At 41.1% G+C, this 21,351-nt stretch overlaps 1 long non-coding RNA gene across 1 annotated transcript; it reads right to left on the reverse strand.

Annotated features, from left to right (window-relative positions):
* Positions 1-9,579: 9,579 nt before the first annotated feature.
* On the reverse strand, positions 9,580-12,925 carry LOC142172810 (uncharacterized). The gene is made up of 2 exons (XR_012701781.1): positions 12,387-12,925; positions 9,580-9,955 (listed from the first exon to the last, which is right to left on the reverse strand). It is a non-coding gene; the product is annotated as an uncharacterized LOC142172810 (long non-coding RNA).
* Between the last annotated feature and the right edge of the window lie 8,426 nt (positions 12,926-21,351).

A 21,351-nucleotide genomic window follows, 5' to 3' on the forward strand; every position in this document is an offset into this window, starting at 1 on the left:
CCTTTAGAATAAGCCTCCAAACCAGCCGAATCTAGCCAAAATACCCAAAATAAGCTTTAGAAACTACCCACGAGTGAAAAAATTCAATCTTTAACTAAATTAAAAAAGTCAACAAAAGTCAACCACAGACTCGCATGGTCAAAATATGAGATTCGGACCAAAACCATATTACACATTTGCCCCCGAACCCAATTATGTGATTTATTTCGAAATTCGACCTCAATTTGAGGTCTAAATCTCAATTTTACAAAATTCCTAAATTCTTCCAAAAACTCCTAACTTCTACCATGAAATTCATAGATTTAAGGTTAAAAATCAATGAGTGATTATGAAAATACATCAAAACTAGTGAAAACGCACTTACCAATGAAGTTGGGATGAAAATCTCTTCAAAAACCTCTCTAGTCCGAGCTCTAGGTTTCATAAATGGTGTAGAATGACAAATCCCGAATTAGAGTTTATTTAAGTAGGCGTCAGGTGTTCTCCATGTTTGCGAAGCACACATGCCCATTGGCTTTCGCATTCGCGAAGTCCTCAATGCATTCATGAAGGCATTTACTCAACTAAGCCTTCGCGTTTGCGACCTAGGGATCGCATTCGCGATGAAGAACTCCCCAGCTTTCCCTAGCCATCCAGATGCTACACGTTCCTGAGGGTTTGGTTGCATGCGCAAAAGGTAATCCCCCCAAAACTATGCATTCACGATCAATCTCACACGTTCCCCAATACTAACTAGTGCCCAACCCAAAATTCACTTTCTCGATCGCGATAGAGACTTTGCGATCGCGAAGCACTGAACACCAGCAAAAAAACTTTACAAAGGCACAAGACAAAAATGATCCAAAACTCACCTGAGCCCCCGAGCTCCAATCCGAACATGCACAAAATTGTAATAACATGATATAAACTCTTACTCTACCTCAAATCATCAAAATAACATCAAATAACAAGAATCGGTCATCAAAACACCTATTTTCAACTTGAAAACTCATTTTTAACAATCTTTCATGTAATGCGCCGAAACGCGCTCGAGTCACCCGGGGCCCCAACTAAACATGCATACAAGTCCAAAAATATCATGTGTACCTACCAAAATCGTCAAAATACCGATCCAAGGTCATTTTACCAAGAATAATGTCTGTGGTCAACTCAAGTTATTTTTAAAGCCAAAAATCACATTTTCTTTAAAATTCCATGTAAGAACTTTTCGAAAAACAACACAGACTATGCGTGAAAGTCATATAACATCAAATAAAGCTATGATAGGTCTCGAAACACGGAAATAAAGGCTAGTTCTCAAAATGACCTATCAGGTTGTTACTTTCTCCACCTCTAAAGGAAACATTCGTCCTCGAACAGATATGGAAAAGTACATGTACTGGTAAAAAGGAGTAGGTATACACTCTGCATATCATACTAGGACTCCTACGTAGTCTCCTCGATCGACTGACCCCTCCATTGCACATTCACAGAAGGAAAACTCTTGGATCTTAACTTTCAAACCTGCTAGTCTAGAATAGCCACCAGCTCCTCCTCATAGGCCAAACTCTAATCAAACTAAATCCAATACATGTTACATGTCTTCATGGTACTTTCAAAAAGTAGAGACGTGAAAGACTGGACGTCCTGCTAGACTGGGGGCAATGCAATCCTATAAACAACCTCCCCAACTCCCTCGAAGATCTTGAAGGGGAGAATAAACCTCAAGCTAAACTTTCTCTTCTTCCGAAATTGCATCACGTCCTTTATAGGCGTTACTCGGAGAAGAACCTTCTCACCCACCATGTAAGCTACATCTAGAACCAATCAGTCTATATAACTCTTTTGCCTAGACTGAGCTGTACATAGTCGCTCCTGAATCACCTTAACCTTTTTCATAACATCATGGACCAAATCAGTGCCCAACAATCTAACCTCTCTAGGCTCAAACCAATCAATCAGTGAACGAGATCGCCTCCCATATAGCACCTCGACTGGAGCCATTTGAATACTCGACTGATAACTGTTGTTGTAGGAAAACTCTGCGAGCGGTAGAAACTTGTCACATTAACCTCTAAAATTAATAACACAAGCACGTAACATGTCCTCTAAGATCTAATAGTGTGCTCGGACTTCATGTCCGTATGAGGATGAAATGCGGTACTCCAGCTTGACCCGTGTGCCCAAATCGAGCCAACCGCTCTGAAGAATGGGAAGTCATTATCGGAATGAAGTGTGCGGACTTAATCAACCGCTCTATAATAACCCAAAACTGTGTCATATTTCCTCAAGGTCCATGGTAATCCTACCATAATATTCTTAATAATGCACTCCCACTTCAACCTCGGTATCTCTAATCTCTGAGTCATTCCACCCGGTTTCTGATGCTTGTACTTCACTTGATGACAATTCAAACACTGAGATATATAAGCAACAATGTCTTTCTTCATTCTCCGCTACCAGTAATGCTTGTCCCAAGTCACGATACATCTTCGTGACACTCAGATGAATGGAATAGCATGAAATGTGAGCCTACTCAAGGATCAACTCTCTCAACCTATCAATATTCAGAGCACAAATCCGGCCCTGAAGACGCATAACACCATCATCTCCAATCACAACCTCCTTAGCACCTCCCTGTTTCAACGTTTCTTTCAATACCAAAAATGGAGGATCATCAAACAGGCACGCCTTGATACGCTCCAACAATGATGACTGTGCCATAACACAAACAAGAATCCTGCTTGGCTTTGAAACATCCAATCTCACAAACTGATTGGCCAAAGCCTGGACATTCATAGCTAGTGATCTCTCCACTAGCGGTAAATATACCAAATTGTCCATGTTCTCAGCCTTCCTACTCAATGCATCGGCCACTATATTGGCCTTCCTTGGATGATATAATATAGTGATTTCATATTCTTTCAACAACTCGAACCATCTCCGTTGTCGCAAATTAAGGTCCTTCTGCTTGAACGTGTGCTGGAGACTCTGATGGTCAGTATAGACCTCATAGGGAATGTCGTATAGATAATGCCTCCAAATCCTCAGTGCGAGAATAATGGTTGAGAACTCTAAATCATACACAAAATAACTCTTCTCATGAACCTTCAACTGTCAATGAAATTTTGATCTTCTGAAAGCTCATCTCACACTCGTCAGACTATCTGAAAAGAGCACCCTACTAGGTCAACTTGGTCAATGGGGCTGCGATAGATGAAAACCCTTCCACGAGTCGTCGATAATAACCCGCCAAACTCAAGAAGCTCTGAATCTCTATAGAAAAAGTAGGTCTAGGCTAGTTCTGAACTTCCTTTCTTCTTAGGGTCTACCTTAATTCCCTCGGAAGATACAACATGACCCAAAAAGGCAACCAAGTCAAACTAGAGCTCAAACTTTGAAAACTTGGCATATAACTGATGATCCCTTAAAGTCTCAAGTACAATCTGTAGCTGTTGCTCATGCTCCTCTCGACTGCGGGAGTAAATCAAAATATTATCAATAAAAACAGTAACAAAAGAATCCAGATAGGTCTTGAACACCCGGTTCATCAAATCCATGAAGGTTGTTGGGGCGTTAGTCATGACATCACTAAGAACCCGTAGTGACCATATCGAGTCCGAAAAAAGTTGTCTTAGGGACATCCAATGCTATAATCTTCACCTGATGGTAGCCAGATCTCAAGGCAATTTTGGAAAATACCTTGGCACCCTGAAGCCGGTCAAATAAGTTATCAACCCTCGGCAATAGATATTTGTTCTTGATAGTGACCTTGTTCAACTTCTAATAATCTATACACATCCTCATCAATACATCATTCTTCTTCACAAATAACACAAATGCACCCCAAGGCGAGACACTCGATCTAATAAATCCTTTGTCAAGAAAATACTATAACTACTCCTTCAATTCCTTCAACACAACTGGGGCCATAGGATATGGTAGAATAGAAATGGTTGAGTGCCCATACCCAAGTCAATGCAGAAATTGACATCTCTATCGGGTGGTATCCACGGAAAATATATAAAAAGCACCTCAGGGAACTCTCACACAACTGGTACCGAATCTATGAAAGGAACCTCCGCAATAGAATCACGGATATAGGACAAATATGCCAGACAACCCTTTCCAACCATACGCGGAGCTTTCACGTATGAAATAACCCTGCTAGTGGAATGACCAGAAGTCCCTCTCCATTCCAATCGAGGCAGCCCCGGCATGGCTAATGTCACAGTCTTCGCGTGACAATCAAAAATAGCATGATAAGGTGAGAATCAATCCATGCCTAAGATCATGTCAAAATCCACCATATCAAGTAATAAAAGGTCAACCCTAGTCTCATAGCTCGTGATAGTTACCAAACAAACACGATAGACCCGATCTACCACAATAGAATCCCCAACATGCATATACATATAAACATGAGCACTCAAAGAATTTCGAGACATATCCAAATATGAAGCAAAATAGGACGACATATATGAATAAGTGGAAATCGGATCAAAATAGAACTGAAGCATCTCTATGGAAAACTGGAACAATACATGTGATGACCGCATCTAACGACTCTATCTCAGGTCTAGTTGGGAATGCATAAAAATGGGGATGAGCACCACCATTATGACCTCCACCTATCGGATTACTTATAACTAGATGGCCTCTACCTGTAATAGCCTGACCACCACCTCGAGTTGCCTGACCATCCACCTCCAGGAGACAAAGCAGGTGATGAAGCAACTGGTGCTAGAATCATGGCACGAGTATCCTGTTGTGGTCTATTGCTCCTCAATCTAGGATAGTACCTCCTGATATGACCTATATCGCTACACTCAAAACAACCCCACAACAGGTATAACTGCTGAGTTTGAGACAATCCCTGATGACCTGGATGACCACCGTAGTAACTTTGTAGTGGTGGTGCACTGAGAGATGAATGTGCACTGAATACTAGCTACTCTGAACGAGACCCATATGCAGTGTGACCACCTAAATAACCATGAGACACTTGAAGTGCTGAATGAACATTCCTGATAGGATGGCCTCTACCAAATGAACCATTTCCTTCAGATGAGACACAACTGAAACACAAGAAAGACGAGGTCTTCTTAGATACTGCCTCTCTGCCCTGACTATGAATCCTCTCGATCTGCCTCGCAATCTCTACAACCTGAGTGAAAGAAATATCATCCTCAGTCTCTCTGGCAGTCTGCAACCTGATACCATAAGTAAGGCAATCTATAAATCGCCTCACCTTATCCCTATTAGTAGGGATCAAGATAGCTCCATGGTATGATAGATCCACAAATCTAGTCATGTACTAGGTAACTCTCATGCTACCCTACTGTAGGCGTTCAAACTAGGTGCGTAGATATTCTCTCTGAGTAAAAATGATAAACTTCTCCAAATATTGCTGTGAGAATTGCTCCTAAGTAAGAGATGGTGAACCTGATGGTCTACCTCGAACATACTCCTGCCACCATCTCTTGGAAGAGCCAGTCATCTAAAACACTACGAAGTCAACTCCATTGGACTCCATTATGCCCATGTTGCGCAACATCTCATGGAAATGGTCCAAGAAATCCTTTAGGTCCTCAGAAGGTGTACCACCAAAATAAATAAGGAATAGCTTGGTGAACATGTCCAACATCTTCAACCCCTCTGTTGATATAGTGGATCCCTTTCCGGACTGTATATCAATAATGGGTTAAACTACTCCTACTGTTGGAGCTGCCAAAGTGTGATCTATGGGAGCCATCTGCTCTAGAATGTGAGTAGCGAGTGTCTAGGCTCCTCCCCTAGCCTGAGAGATGGCTGGTGCTACAAAAATTCACCAGCCTGTGCCACGCTCTCCATAAGACCTACTAGGAGGACTAGAGCATCCTGAAGTACGGGAGTGGTAGTGAACCCCTCTAGGACCTGAGCTGGTCCAACTGGAAGGGCTGGAATAGGGACCTCCTCCTCATGCTCGATCTATGTCTATACAAGAGGCATTGTTATACATGATCTAGGTTGAGCTATGCCTTTGTCCCTACTTCGGACTCAGCCCTGGTCAATACCCCTAGTAGCGGTAGCAACCTGGGGCTCCGGGGCCTGACCAACTGTGGATATTGTGCATGTTCTCACCATCTGTGAGAGAACAAGAATAGAATAATTTAAACTTCAGTGATAGAATAAATTCGCACGATAAAGCAAGAAAGAAGTGACATTTCCTAAAGCACTATAACATGTAAAAGATAAGTACAGACGTATGCGTACTGATCCTCCACACTCTACTAAGTTTGCTCATGACTTATGAGACCTAGGAATTTCTAGTGCTCTGATACCAACTTGTCACTATCCAAAATCCCAACCACATGGCCGTGATGGTGTCTAACATTCACTTTCTAGGAAAGTCAACATAAGCTAAATAATTAACAATTTTAATAGTTTAAAAGAAGAATAATAATGATTAACAATTGATATAATCTGAAATACATATGATAAATCAATTAATAACACAGTCAATACTAATCCCAGAACCCGGAGTTACAAGTGCATGAGCAACTAGAATACTACAAATATGGTTTGAATGAAATACAACTGTTTGAAGAAAAATAAACAGCAAAGACATAATAAAAGGGGAATTCATGGACTACAAACACCAATCAGCTCTACCTCAAGTTTCCTAAGCAATTCAGAACCGAGCGAACTCCTCTACGCAGGGCTGGTACCAACATTGAGATCTACATAAGAAGTGCAGAAGTATAGTATGAGTACAACCGCTCCCATGTACTTTGTAAGTGTCGAGTCTAACCTCGACGAAGTAATGACGAGGCTATGACTAGACACTCACAATAAACATGTACGAGTAATAAATAAAAGGCAGCAGAATATAAAGAAAACTGATAAACTCATAAGAATGGGACTGGAGGGCCAACTAATAGATGGACCCATAATAATATCATCTCAAAATACTCATATCACATTACCAGAATAGAACATTACAGCTACAAACATTACAACATATCATACTCTATTGTAGCGCACAACCCGATCCTACATTAACACAATATTTGTTGCAGCGTGCAACCTGATCCCATATAACAAAATATCTATTGCAGCGTGCAATCTAATCCCAATATCATATTAATATCTATCGTGGCATGTAACCCGTTCCCATTATAAATTTATTAGTCATGAATAAGTCAACACAACCCAATTCTGTAATCTCAGCACAAAGGAAATAAAGCATACAAACATGCAGGAACTACCAGTACAAACCCAGAATAACCAATACCTAGTATTCACAAACCTCAGCAAGTCATCAATACAAGAATAGCTAAAGGACTCCCGCGATCGAACACAATATAATAGAGTGTACAAGTAAAGTACTAAAATAAAAGAAAATAAAGACATGAATCAATGAAGATATGCAATTAATACAGGTAGGAGCATATAGCAGGTAAGCAGGTACTGATTGAAGGATGAATTAACCAAAACACGTAGCATCTAATTGACAGATAACAAATAAGGCATGAATAACAAGTAAGGACATCTAGCAAATCAAAGCATGTATGAGATACAACATAGAATAAATAAAGATATAAAGGTCATGCTTGAACCCATGGCAACGCATATGCACTCATCACCTTGCATATATGTCATTCCCACACATATTTTACGTACCAAATAAACCAAACAAGTCCTAATTGTTACATATCGTATTTTTGTACGTTAAAAGTTTCGTCTTAAGTTAATTGACGTAGACTCAGGGATGAGATTATCTTGAGATTAACGTATTTATGCTATTTATAACAAGCAATAAGTAAGTGCTATGAAGGGTAAAAGGTATACGAACTAAAGAAAAAGGGAGTCGTTGAAGGTTGCCGATTTGGGATAAAATACGGGTCGAGCAAAAATACCCGATATTTATGGACTAGTACTATACAAGGTACCATATGACCATGATAGTATGATGTATAAAATATATTAAAAATGAGTAGTATTTTTAGGTAATTTGAGATAATTCTTAATTATGCGGGTAGCTGGTTAATTACCGGGTAACGAGACATTACCTAATTACTTAATAAGTGGATAAAGATTAATAATTCCTACCCCCACCCCTCCAAAAATGTGGCAACCAGTCACTTTCCAAACAATGACTCTTAGTCATTTTTGGATTAGGTGGCAACAAAATAGATAACTAAAGACATAATACTTCTTGAAAACGTGACCAACACTACAATTCCTTGGTAAGCTTTGCACTTTAGTAACTAAATTACTTAGAAAAGTCTTACAAATTCCTTCATAACAGAACATTAGGAACTTTTACAATTCAAGTTCCTACAAAGACATTAGCATTCTTGCAATCCAAAACGTTAGCCATTAAGTAAGCACTACAACCAGACGTGAAGAAAGATTTCTTCATTTATAACGCTACAAGTGATTTCTTCAACCAACAAGATTTCTTGGCACAGTAGCAATGTATAATTTTGTGATTCTAAAGGAGTACGGTGCAACCTTTTCCAAGAATATCATACGGATTTTTCCCTACTCCAGGTATGTTAAGGCTATCCCTTCTTTCTTTTTGGCATGATCCAAATAATACAAATAAAACGAGCAAAATACACAACTTTCATAAATAACTCTATTCATAGAAATACTAGAGGTGTCTATATTCTTGATTCCCCATGTGAATTATTATTATATCTTCTTTTCATGGGTATCAGAAAAACACATATTTGATAAAGTTTGCACGAAAGGTATACTGATTTTTATGGCATTGTGAAAAAATCTTATTAACGTATTTCTTATGCATTTCATGCATTGCATTCATTTACACTAACCCATGATCAGATGGTGTCACACCTCTTTTTTACCTACACTCCCGGAAAGGGTGTAAGAGAGTTTTTTCAATTTAAGTGACAATCGAAATGGGATTATTTATATTAAATCAAAGTCGCCACTTGGGATAATTTATGGTGTCCCAAGTCACCGGTTTTAAATCCCGAATCAAGGAAGTCGACTCTTATTTACGGTCTGCGAACACAGAAATCCGGGTAAGGAATTCTGTTAACCCGGGAGAAGGTGTTAGGCATTCCCAAGTTCTGTGGTTCTAGAACGGTCGCTTGGATCATACTTGGCTTATTAGGATTGTCTAATTACTCATTTTAGAACCTATATGCTTTTACCTTTTACCGCTTTTTAATTAAGAATATTATCTTGAAATGGGTCACGCGTACGTGTACCCATTTGTTTGGCTTGTCCAAAATCGTGTCACGCGAATGTGTCCACAATTAATAACACTTTATTATTATTAAGAAAAATTTAGCCGAAGTTGCGCGAACGCATACTCCGAATTAGTTTTTAGAATCGTAATTATGTTACGCGAACGTATACACAATCACAGTGGTATATTAAACGGGCCTAAAGAAAACTACGAACAATTGTCGACTTTTATATCTGAATCATAAGATTAATACAAGGGCCATGGGTGATTAAATTGGATGGCACACTGTCACGACCCAAACTGAAGGGCCATGACTAGCACCCGACCACACTTGCCGAGCACCAACGTACATTTCATCTAACCTTCATTATTATCTTTTAAGGCTGACGAGATCAATATAAATGGTAGACCTAGATCATGGACAACTAGCAATAAAATATGACGGCATGAACATACATAGCAGGGGATGACCAGACAATCAAGAAACTACGTATAAGGTATGAGCTACCACGCTACTATGAAAGACTATACAACAAAAACTAGCCGACAAGGCATACCAAACTATACATGAGCCGACACCTGTCTATGAGCCTCTAAAAGAACATAAGTGTTGCAACATAGCCGGAACAGGGCCCCGACATACCCATAATGTCTATAACAAAAATTGCATACCAAGACCAAGGCAAGTCCGGAGAAGGGATCGCCAATCACCGCTGAACTGGACAGTCTACTGTGGTGGGGGAGCTGCACTTGTCTGTCTATCAGGACCTGCAGCACGACATGCAGCGTCCACAAATAAAAGGACGTCAGTACGAATAAAGTACTGAGTATGTAAGGCAAGGAACCATAAATGCGATCAGTAATGTAAGCAAGGATAGAGAATATACAACCTGTAACATCTTAGTACCTCTGAGGGCTACTTACATGAAATGCATGATACATATGTATAAATACATAAACCTTTAAAGCATTCGCCTCTATGGGCATCATCATCATCATATCGTACCCGGCCATAATAGGCTCGGTAGAATCGTACCCGGCCACGTGGAGCTCGGTAAAACCCAACTGATCAGTGGTTGCACAATAGGTGTCATACCCGGCCAACTATAGCGTGGCTCGGTAGAGTAAAATAGATACATATATATAATGCATGCTCGACTCATGGAATCACATTCTAAACCTTTCGGAGTGACGTAAGGTCGGTATCCTCTATACACGTTATTAGGACTAACTCTTCACTATGAACCTTATAAGATTTAGGAAGTACGAACAACATTGATAACATAAGAATAAGAGAAGTAACATTAACATCAATCGTTCCATAAGAGGGAAAACAATGTAAGTATTGTTAGCTTCTAAGAGTAGAGTATCTTGGAAGCTCGTTCATTACATTATGTACAATCGGAGTCGTGCAAAAGAAGGAAAGGGATAGCCTCACATACCTTGTATATACTGCCCCAATCTCAAGCTATGCAATTGTCAAAACTCCTTAGTCTACAAGAAGAGAAACGATACTATCGTTATCATTTAAGCGTCATAACTATTGATTTGTGTTGTTTGCCCTTTTTTGGGTCTTGAATCTTGAGAGAACCTTGAGAGGATGTTCCTAGGGTTCTAAGGTCTGAAAATAGTGAAAAGAAATGACTTAAAACGGGTTGGAGGCATCCTATATAGGTCCAAATATCTTAAACTGACTTAGTGGGCCCCATAGAGAGGTGCTTGGCGCAGTCTCGCAAAAACGCGAATATCGCTCTACTCCGAGATTGTATCGATGAACGGTTTAATGCGTTGGAAACTAGACTCATAGATATTTAATTTGGTTGGTAGATCACCCTGTAATTCCTTGTAAATTATGAGAAAATATTAGAAACATTTGACCTAATGTTTAAGTAAAATTATGAACCTAAGTTGCGACAACTTTTGTCGACTTTTGTTTCATAACTCGTTTGACTTCAAGACTTATGATACGGATATTATATGATTAAAATACCTTAATAAATGACCTCTTGAGTGTATTAAGAACCGCTAGATTACCTGAAAATACGAGTTACAACATCCTTGATTCGTTTAACTTCTAATACTGGTTAATCACCCTTATACACTCTTGTATCACTTAAGACCAATAGGATTGACTTCTTATCATCTCAAAGATAATTCCTTCTTGGATTTATGTTAACTAATATATGGCGTGAACTAACACATGTGGATATGGGTTGTAACACACACCTCGGTCTATTTTTAAGAAACTATATTTAATTTAAGCGGACTATTAATAAAAAATTATTATTAAGAAAGTTTGATCGAAGTTGTGCGAACGCATACTCCGAATTATTTTAGAAATCGTAATTATGTCATGCGAACGTGTATACAATCACGATGATAGATTAAGAGCGAAGCCAAGAGAATACTAATGATATGAATTACTTGTAAAACAACAGATGAAAAGCATACTTCCTCATCTCAAATAGCGTCGAATACTATCATATAATTAAAAATCCTACTGCAGCAAACTTATCATGATCCAAACTACAAATCTCGGAAATTAAAACTTGGAAATTAGTAAAAGCAATGGTATTTTCAGTTCAAGAGACAATACTGGAAAGCAAATATCTACATGATAACATAAAATAAAGCAATCACGTATAAAATGAGATTGATGTTGCTTAATAAGAAAATAAGCTCTAATTTTTGAATTGAAGAGATCAACTCTATTTTACTTATTTTGAATCGTTCATCTAGCTAGATCATGGACTGTATTTCCATCAACAAGATTGAGGAATGTTCTTTATTTAGTTGATAACTCCAAACTAATTGACACAGAAATCGGCCAACAATCCAAAATGCTGAAATGCACTGCTGGCCCAAGGATATTTCTGTACGTGCAAATCTTCAAGAATGCCTTAGCGTCCCTATATCTTTCTTTTTGACTTTAATTTAATAAAATGGGAATACAAAGCCACACTAAACATAAGCAATTCAGTTATTACCATTATCCATGAGCAATGACAGAATAGCAAAACTAGGTAAATTTATCTTCTTTATATAATAATAGCAAAGTTTGAAGCTCCAGAAACAAAACTAGGTAATATTCACAAAGAATAACAATTCCAAAAGCTACAGAGCAATATTTAAAAGGGAATCGAACAACTGTAGAAGCTACAAAAAGCAGATTTGAAACAGAAATGTGAAATCGACAAACCTAGCATCTGCACCAATGACTAAACATGGTAGGACTCAACGTCGACTTCCAAAGCCTCAACGATGACCTCTAACACGGAAACGGACAACGACTTCAACAAAGAACCGATGGAAATAGTCATCCAAAATCCATTGGGAAAACTCGAAACTCGCCGGAAGAGGACTCGAAATGAGCTTTTGGACATTTACTGCTTTCAGCTTTTACTTATTTTGTTTTCTTTACTGTTCTCGATTTGTCTTTCATTTTGGACTGAAGGTCGTCAGATCCAAAATGAAGAAGCCAAGGTCTGTCTATCTTTTCATGATGGAGAAGGTGAAGGTTTCAGGCGGTGAGGGAGCGGTGGATTAAACTTCAGGGGTGTTGGAATGGAGGAGTTCTCTTTCAGTTTCTTTCGTGTGAAAGCTGAAGAAGAAGACGTTATGGGGGGGGTCCCTGTTTTGCGGCGCCTGACCTCTCTTTGTGAGCTTTTTAGGCGTTCTTTCCTCCCTCCCCAGCTCATTGTAGGCATTACCTATAATATAGGTCTAGGTTTAGGTGTATTTTTGTGTATTTTCCAATTAGTCTCTAGGTCCTTTTGTGTTAAGTCCTTAGGGTCTTTTTATTTATTTTTGTCCCAAAGAAGAGTCTAAAAGGGTCCCTAGACTACACAATGTCTTTTAAAATAAGATAGAAATACTACACAATGCAAAAATTAATCCTAATTAATTAAACTAAACATGAAACTATTTTTGTGTTTTTCGAAATTATATAAAGATAAAAATATTTTTTTTAAAATTTATGAAAAATACATAAACTAAAATATTTTTGTAATTTCCATTTTTCTTGTAATAAATAAAGTAAAAGGGACAAAATAAGTTGAAATAGCTATATTAGGCCTTAATTAAATATTTACGTGCTAAAATATAAAAAAATTTGGAGAGGGTCAAAAATCACATGTCTACAGTTGCCCCTCTTTGACTGGAAAGACGAAGTATTTTTAGACAAAGAACGACTAGACAAGTTTTTTGACCCGACCCTTATTTGGAGAGACTAAAACTAAGAAAAAGGGGAATGTGACCGAGCCCTGGTATCTGAGCTGCCTACATATCCTTGGCTATAATGGAATCAGGCCACGTGTAGTTCAGAGATGAGTAAGATGATGGAGTATGCCAAGGTGGAGAGCCAGTCGAGGTGCCGTTCCGCCAAGGTCCCGGTCCATGGTTCCGTTATTACATTAAAATCATCGTAAAAAAACTAACTAAGCCAGTCAAATACAAGTTACAAGATTCCTATCAATATCTTCAAACTTGATCTTGTGATTCTTGTTGCCTTGTTGACTTGTATTCTCCCAGTGAAATCCCTTTGTTGCCGACTTGAATTGTAATCTGAGATGTTTTCCCTTTCTCCAAGTGGATGCCTGTTTGCTGAAACTTGAATGTATTCCCTTGTTCTCCATGTGGGCTCCTAATTGCGGAAGCTTGAATGTATTCCCTTGTTCTCCAAGTGGGCTACTGATTACTGAACTTGAAATGTAATCCCTTGTTCTCCAGGTGGGCGCCTGATTGCTGAAACTTGAATGTATTCCCTTGTTCTCCAGGATGGCTCCTGATTGCTGAAGCTTGAATGTATTCCCTTGTTCTCCAGGTGGGCTCCTGATTGCTGAACTTGAAATGTATTTCCTTGTTCTCCAGGTAGGCGCCTGATTGCTGAACTTGAAATGTATTCCCTTGTTCTCCAAGTGGGTGCCTGATTGCTGAACTTGAAATATATTCCCTTGTTCTCTAGGTGGGCGCCAGATTGCTGAACTTGAAATGTATTCCCTTATTCTCCAGGTGGGGGCCTGATTGCTGAAACTTGAATGTATTCCCTTGTTCTCCAGGTGTGGGCCTGATTGCTGAAACTTGAATGTATTCCCTTGTTCTCCAGATGGGCGCCTGATCGCTGAACTTGAAATGTATTTCCTTGTTCTCCAAGTGGGCGCCTGATCGCTGAACTTGAATGTATTCCCTTGTTCTCAAGGTGGGCGCCTGATTTCTTAAACTTGAACGTATTCCCTTGTTCTCCAGGTGAGTGCCTGATTATTGAAACTTGAAATGTATTTCCTTGTTCTCCAGGTGGGCGCCTGATTGCTGAACTTGAAAATGTATTTCCTTGTTCTCCAAGTGGGCGCTTGATTGCTGAAACTTGAATGTATTCCCTTCTTCTCCAAGTGGGCGCCTAATTACTTAATCTTGAATGTATTCCCTTGTTCTCCAGGTGGGCGCCTGATTGTTGAAACTTGAATGTATTCCATTGTTCTCCAGGTGGGCGCCTGATTGCTGAAACTTGAATATATTCCCTTGTTCTCCAGGTGGGCGCCTGATTGCTGAACTTGAAATATATTCCCTTGTTCTCCAGGTGGGCGCCTGATTGCTGAAACTTGAATGTATTCCCTTGTTCTCCAGGTGGGCGCCTGATTGCTGAAACTTGAACGTATTCCCTTGTTCTCCAGGTGGGCGCCTGATTGCTGAACCCTTGTTCTCCAGGTGGACGCCTGATTGCTGAAACTTAAATGTATTCCCTTGTTCTCCAGGTGGGCTCCTGATTGCTGAACTTGAAATGTATTTCCTTGTTCTCCAGGTAGGCGCCTGATTGCTGAACTTGAAATGTATTCCCTTGTTCTCCAAGTGGGTGCCTGATTGCTGAAACTTGAATGTATTCCCTTGTTCTCCAGGTGGGCGCCTGATCGCTGAACTTGAAATATATTCCCTTGTTCTCCAGGTGGGCGACTTATTGCTGAACTTGAAATATATTCCCTTGTTCTCCAGGTGGGCGCCTGATTGCTGAACTTGAAATGTATTTCCTTGTTCTCCAGGTAGGCGCCTGATTGCTGAACTTGAAATGTATTCCCTTGTTCTCTAAGGTGGGTGCCTGATTGCTGAAACTTGAATGTATTCCCTTGTTCTCTAGGTGGGCGCCTGATCGCTGAACTTGAAATATATTCCCTTGTTCTCCAGGTGGGCGACTTATTGCTGAACTTGAAATATATTCCCTTGTTCTCCAGGTGGGCGCCTGATTGCTGAACTTGAAATGTATTCCCTTGTTCTCTAGGTGGGCACCTAATTGCTGAAACTTGAATGTATTCCCTTGTTCTCTAGATGGGCGGCTGATCGCTGAAGTTGAAATGTATTCCCTTATTCTCCAGGTGGGCGCCTGATTGCTGAACTTGAATGTATTCCCTTGTTCTCCAGGTGGGCGCCTAATTGCTGAAACTTGAACGTATTCCCTTGTTCTCTAGGTGAGTGCCTGATTATTTAAAGTTGAAATGTATTTACTTGTTTTCCAGGAGGGCGCCTGATTGTTGAACTTGAAAATGTATTTCCTTGTTCTCCAAGTGGACGCTTGATTGCTAAAACTTGAATGTATTCCCTTGTTCTCCAAGTGGGCGCCTAATTTCTTAAACTTGAATGTATTCCCTTATTCTCTAGGTGGGAGACTGATTGCTGAACTTGAAATATATTCCCTTGTTCTCCAGGTGGGCGCCTGATTGCTAAACTTGAAATGTATTCCCTTGTTCTCCAGGTGGGCGCCTGATTGCAGAAAATTGAATGTATTCCCTTATTCTCCAGAAGGGCGCCTGATCGCTGAACTTGAAATGTATTCCCTTGTTCTCCAGGTGGGTGCCTGATTGTTGAACTTGAAATGTATTCCCTTGTTCTACAGGTGGGTGCCTGATTGCTGAAACTTGAATGTATTCCTTGTTCTCCAGGTGGCGACTGATCGCTGAACTTGAAATGTATTCCCTTGTTTTCCAGGTGGGCAACTGATTGCTGAACTTGAAATGTATTCCCTTGTTCTCTGTGTGGGCGCCTGATTGTTGAAACTTGAATGTATTCCTTTGTTCTCCAGGTAGGTATCTGATTGCTGAACTTGAAATATATTCCTTGTTCTCCAGGTGGGCGCCTGATTGCTGAAACTTGAATGTATTCCCTTGTTCTCCAGGTGGGCGCCTGATTGCTGAAACTTGAACGTATTCCCTTGTTCTCCAAGTGGGCGCCTGATTACTGAACCCTTGTTCACCAGGTGGGCGGCTAATTGCTTAAACTTGAATGTATTCCCCTGTTCTCCAGGTGGGCGCCTGATTGCTGAAACTTGAATGTATTCCCTTGTTATCCAAGTGGGCTCCTGAATGCTGAACTTGAAATGTATTCCCTTGTTCTCCAGGTGGGCTCCTGATTGCTGAAGCTTGAATGCATTCCCTTGTTCTCCAAGTGGGCGCCTGATTGTTGAAATTTAAAATGTATTCCCTTGTTCTCCAGGTGTGCGCCTGATTGCTGAAACTTTACTATATTTCCTTGTTCTCTAGGTGGGTGCCTGATTGCTGAAACTTGAACGTATTCCCTTGTTCTCCAGGTGAGCGCCTAATTGCTGAACTTGAAAATGTATTTTCTTGTTCTCCAGGTGGGCGCCTGATTGCTGAAACTTGAATGTATTCCCTTGTTCTCTAGGTGGGCGCTTGATTGCTGAAACTTGAATGTATTCCCTTGTTGTCCAGGTGGGCGCATGATTGCTGAACTTGAAATGTATTCCCTTGTTCTCCAGGTGGGAGCCTGATTGCTGAAACTTGAATGTATTCCCTTGTTCTCTAGGTAGGCTCCTGAATGCTGAACTTGAAATGTATTCCCTTGTTCTCCAGGTGGGCTCCTGATTGTTGAAGCTTGAATGCATTCCCTAGTTCTCCAGGTGGGCTCCTGATTGCTGAACTTGAAATGTATTCCCTTGTTCTCCAGATGGGCTCCTGATCACTGAACTTGAAATGTATTCCCTTGTTCTCCAGGTGGGCGCCTGATTGTTGAAATTGAAAATGTATCCCTTGTTCTCTAGGTGGGCGCCTGATGGCTGAAACTTTACTATATTTCCTTGTTCTCTAGGTGGGCGCCTGATTACTGAAACTTGAACGTATTCCCTTGTTCTCTAGGTGGGCGCCTAATTGCTGAACTTGAAAATGTATTCCCTTATTCTCCAGGTGGGCGCCTGATTGCTGAAACTTGAATGTATTCCCTTGTTCTCCAGGTGGGCGCCTGATTGCTGAACTTGAATGTATTCCCTTGTTCTCCAGGTGGGCGCCTGATTGCTGAAACTTGAATGTATTCCCTTGTTCTCCAGGTGAGTGCCTGATTATTGAAACTTGAAATGTATTTCCTTTTTCTCTAGGTGGGCGCCTGATTGCTGAACTTGAAAATGTATTTCCTTGTTCTCCAAGTGGGCGCTTGATTGCTGAAACATGAATGTATTCCCTTGTTCTCCAAGTGGGCGCCTATTGCATAAACTTGAATATATTCCCTTATTATCAAGGTGGGCGCCTGATTGTTGAAACTTGAATGTATTCCTTTGTTCTCCAGGTGGGCGCCTGATTGCTGAACTTGAAATATACTCCCTTGTTCTCCAGGTGGGCGCCTGATTGCTGAAACTTGAATGTATTCCCTTGTTCTCCAGGTGGGCGCCTGATTGCTGAAACTTGAACGTATTCCCTTGTTCTCCAGGTGGGCACCTGATTACTGAAACTTGAACGTATTCCCCTGTTCTCCAGGTGGGCGCCTGATTGCTGAACCCTTGTTCTCCAGGTGGGCGCCATATTACTGAACCCTTGTTCTCCAGGTGGGCGGCTGATTGCTGAAACTTGAATGTATTCCCTTGTTCTCCAAGTGGGCGCTTGATTGCTGAAACTTGAATGTATTCTCTTGTTCTCTAGGTGGGCGCCTAATTGCTGAACTTGAAAATGTATTCCCTTGTTCTCCAGGTGGGCGCCTGATTGCTGAAACTTGAATGTGTTCCCTTGTTCTCCAGGTGGGCACCTGATTGCTGAACTTGAATGTATTCCCTTGTTCTTCAGGTGGACGCCTGATTGCTGAAACTTGAACGTATTCCCTTGTTCTCCAGGTGAGTGCCTGATTATTGAAACTTGAAATGTATTTCCTTTTTCTCCAGGTGGGCGCCTGATTGCTGAACTTGAAAATGTATTTCCTTGTTCTCCAAGTGGGCGCTTGATTGCTGAAACTTGAATATATTCCCTTGTTCTCCAAGTGGGCGCCTAATTGCTTAAACTTGAATATATTCCCTTATTCTCCAGGTGGGCGCCTGATTGTTGAAACTTGAATGTATTCCCTTGTTCTCCAGGTGAGCGCCTGATTGCTGAACTTGAAATATATTCCCTTGTTCTCCAGGTGGGCGCCTGATTGCTGAAACTTGTATGTATTCCCTTGTTTTCCAGGGGGCGCCTGATTGCTGAAACTTGAACGTATTCCCTTGTTCTCTAGGTGGGCGCCTGATTGCTAAAACTTGAATGTATTCCCTTACTCCAGATGGGCGCCTGATTGCTGAACTTGAAATATATTCCCTTGTTCTCCAGGTGGGCACCTGATTGCTGAAACTTGAATGTATTCCCTTGTTCTCCAGGTGGGCGCCTGATTGCTGAAACTTGAACGTATTCCCTTGTTCTCCAGGTGGGCGCCTGATTGCTGAACCCTTAATCTCCAGGTGGGCGTCTGATTGCTGAAACTTGAATGTAACCCTTGTTCTCCAGGTGGGCTCCTGATTGCTGAAACTTAAATGTATTCCCTTGTTCTCCAGGTGGGCTCCTGATTGCTGAACTTGAAATGTATTTCCTTGTTCTCCAGGTAGGCGCCTGATTGCTGAACTTGAAATGTATTCCCTTGTTCTCTAGGTGGGTGACTTATTGCTGAAACTTGAATGTATTCGCTTGTTCTCCAGGTGGGCGACTGATTGCTGAACTTGAAATGTATTCCCTTGTTCTCCAGGTGGGCGACTGATTGCTGAACTTGAAATATATTCCCTTGTTATCCAGGTGGGCGCCTGATTGCTGAAACCTTGTTCTCCAGGTGGGCGCTTGATTGCTGAAACTTGAATGTATTCCCTTGTTCTCCAGGTGGGCGCCTGATTGCTAAAACTTGAATGTATTCCCTTGTTGTCCAAGTGGGCTCCTGAATGCTGAACTTGAAATGTATTCCCTTGTTCTCCAAGTGGGCTCCTGATTGCTGAAGCTTGAATGCATTCCGTTGTTCTCCAGGTAGGCTCCTGATTGCTGAACTTGAAATGTATTCCCTTGTTCTCCAGGTGGGCTCCTGATCACTGAACTTGAAATGTATTCCCTTGTTCTCTAGGTGGGTGCCTGATTGTTGAAATTGAAAATGTATCCCTTGTTGTCTAGGTAGGCGCCTGATTGCTGAAAATTTACTATATTTCCTTGTTCTCTAGGTGGGCGCCTGATTGCTGAAACTTGAACATATTCCCTTGTTCTCTAAGTGGGCGCCTAATTGCTGAACTTGAAAATGTATTCCCTTGTTCTCCAGGTGGGCGCCTGATTGCTGAAACTTGAATGTATTCCCTTGTTCTCCAGGTGGGCGCCTGATTGCTGAACTTGAATGTATTCCATTGTTCTCCAGGTGGGCGCCTGATTGCTGAAACTTGAACGTATTCCCTTGTTCTCCAGGTGACTGCCTAATTATTGAAACTTGAAATATATTTCCTTTTTCTCCAGGTGGGCGCCTGATTGCTGAACCTTAAAATGTATTTCCTTGTTCTCCAAGTGGGCGCTTGATTGCTGAAACTTGAATGTATTCCCTTGTTCTCCAAGTGGGCGCCTAATTTCTTAAACTTGAATGTATTCCCTCATTATCCAGGTGGGCGCCTGATTGTTGAAACTTGAATGTATTCCCTTGTTCTCCAGGTGAGCGCCTGATTGCTGAACTTGAAATATATTCCCTTGTTCTCCAGGTGGGCGCCTGATTGTTGAAACTTGAATGTATTCCCTTGTTCTCCAGGTGGGCGCCTGATTGCTGAACTTGAAATATATTCCCTTGTTCTCCAGGTGGGCGCCTGATTGCTGAAACTTGAATGTATTCCCTTCTTCTCCAGGTGGGCGCCTGATTGCTGAAACTTGAACGTATTCCCTTGTTCTCCAAGTGGGCGCCTGATTGCTGAAACTTGAACGTATTCCCTTTTTCTCCAGGTGGGCGCCTGATTGCTGAAACCTTGTTCTCCAGGTGGGCGCCTGATTGCTGAACCTTTGTTCTCCAGGTGGGCGGCTGATTGCTGAAACTTGAATGTATTCCTTTGTTCTCTAGGTAAGCGCCTTATTGCTGAAACTTGAATGTATTCATTTGTTGTCTAAGTGGGCTCCAGAATGCTGAACTTGAAATGTATTCCCTTGTTCTCTAGGTGGGCTCCTGATTGCTGAAGCTTGAATGCATTACCTTGTTCTCCAGATGGGCTCCTGATTGCTGAACTTGAAATGTATTCCCTTTATCTCCAGGTGGGCTCCTGATCACTGAACTTGAAATATATTCCCTTGTTCTCCAGGTGGGCGCCTGATTGTTGAAATTGAAAATGTATCCCTTGTTCTCTAGGTGGGTGCCTGATTGCTGAAACTTTACTATATTTCCTTGTTCTCTAGGTGGGTGCCTGATTGCTGAAACTTGAACATATTCCCTTGTTCTCTAGGTGGGTGCCTGATTGCTGAAACTTTACTATATTTCCTTGTTCTCTAGGTGGGCGCCTGATTGCTGAACTTGAAAATGTATTTCATTGTTCTCCAGGTGGGCGCCTGATTGCTGAAACTTGAATGTATTCCCTTGTTCTCCAGGTGGGCACCTGATTGCTGAACTTGAATGTATTCCATTGTTCTCCAGTTGGGCGCCTGATTGCTGAAACTTGAACGTATTCCCCTGTTCTCCAGGTGAGTGCCTGATTATTGAAACTTGAAATATATTTCCTTTTTCTCCAGGTGGGCGCCTGATTGCTGAACTTGAAAATGTATTTCCTTGTTCTCCAAGTGGGCTCTTGATTGCTGAAACTTGAATGTATTCCCTTGTTCTCCAGGTGGGCGCCTGATTGTTGAACTTGAAATATATTCCCTTGTTCTCCAGGTGGGCGTCTGATTGCTGAAACTTGAACGTATTCCCTTGTTCTCCAGGTGGGCTCCTGATTG

Source organism: Nicotiana tabacum, chromosome 18 (genome assembly GCF_000715075.1).
Source record: "Nicotiana tabacum cultivar K326 chromosome 18, ASM71507v2, whole genome shotgun sequence".
Classification (NCBI taxonomy): Eukaryota; Viridiplantae; Streptophyta; class Magnoliopsida; order Solanales; family Solanaceae; genus Nicotiana; species Nicotiana tabacum.